The sequence below is a fragment of the Arachis ipaensis genome, chromosome B09 (assembly GCF_000816755.2).
Source record: "Arachis ipaensis cultivar K30076 chromosome B09, Araip1.1, whole genome shotgun sequence".
Classification (NCBI taxonomy): Eukaryota; Viridiplantae; Streptophyta; class Magnoliopsida; order Fabales; family Fabaceae; genus Arachis; species Arachis ipaensis.
In genome coordinates this window covers 6,457,970-6,458,370 of record NC_029793.2, presented here as the reverse complement: position 1 = coordinate 6,458,370, position 401 = coordinate 6,457,970, and positions in this window count along the sequence as shown.

The following is a 401-nucleotide window of genomic DNA, read 5'->3' as shown; positions in this document are numbered from 1 at the left end:
CTCTGCTTCCAACAATTCCAATTCTTAGTATATAAAAAAATTTATAAAATATATAAAAGAACATCCATTTAGTATGAAAAAAAAATATTCTGATACTTAATAGAAGAAACATCCTAATACCTAGTATAAATACTATTCACGTAGAAGTTTTAAATTCACCCAAAGACATTTGATTAATTTTTAGCTGGTATTTTCTTGGTTCCTAGCATTGTTGATATATATATATAGACATGCTGGTTATGACTTTGTTTGTTAGCATGAGGATGTTTGTTGTTTTTTAATTGACCTTTTAATACTCTCCTAGAAATTATAGATACTCTTATGTCAATACTTTTTTTTATCAATGCACTTTTAGGGATAATAGTGGGTGCAAGAGTGCAACCTTGATAACCATCTAGTAT